This window comes from Dipodomys spectabilis, unplaced genomic scaffold (assembly GCF_019054845.1).
Source record: "Dipodomys spectabilis isolate Male_0828 unplaced genomic scaffold, ASM1905484v1 ptg000341l, whole genome shotgun sequence".
Taxonomy (NCBI): domain Eukaryota; kingdom Metazoa; phylum Chordata; class Mammalia; order Rodentia; family Heteromyidae; genus Dipodomys; species Dipodomys spectabilis.
The window spans coordinates 1537381-1538114 of NW_024871018.1; the positions used below are offsets into that span (position 1 = coordinate 1537381).

The 734-nt window shown below is 29.3% G+C and overlaps 1 pseudogene; it reads right to left on the reverse strand.

The window, feature by feature from the left end:
- Positions 1-286: 286 nt before the first annotated feature.
- On the reverse strand, positions 287-383 carry LOC122095243 (annotated as a pseudogene).
- Positions 384-734: the final 351 nt, after the last annotated feature.

Genomic DNA, 734 nt, shown 5'->3' on the forward strand with positions numbered 1-734 from the left:
TATAATATATAGGTTAATTAATGTGTCCTTTCCGATTGCATTCCATATAGAAACAGTTTGATTCCTTATTTTTTCTAGGTCTTTATTTTTCTTTGGGATAAAATGACAATGTTGTCTAATTTGAAGTTTTGTAAATTTTATGCTATGTAAACGCCTTTCTGAGCTGAAGATTTAATACACTGATGTCAAACTAAATTTAATTATATGAATTACGTGTATTGTTACACTTGTAATTTTGTAATCAACCTTTTAATAACTGTTTTTCATTTCTTGCATCTGAAGAATGAAAAATATGGAATACTTCTCAAATTTTCATATTATCCTTTTGCAAGTGCCATGTTAATCTCTGTATTGTAATTTGAGTATACGTGCTGCTGATGCATGTAGTGTCCTCTAAATTTAAGTTGTTAATGATGCAATCTTTATACAGGCTTATATCTATGGGTGCCTACTTGTAACAAGGAAACCTTCTTGTTCCTAACAATGCTATCGATCTTATTTCCCTAAAATTCTGTGAATATTGGAAAAATTGTATTGATCAGTCGATTGCTCACATTTGCAAATTTTTTTGTCAATGACTATCAAGTCTTTTTATTTGGAATTTTATCGTACTCTCAATTATTTATAGATAGGTCTAAAGGTGATGGCTTTTTCAAGTACTTATTTATCCAACTGAATTAGCTTTGTGGACCTAATGAATTCAAAGTAAACATTGCTTAAGAGCTACTTCTAAA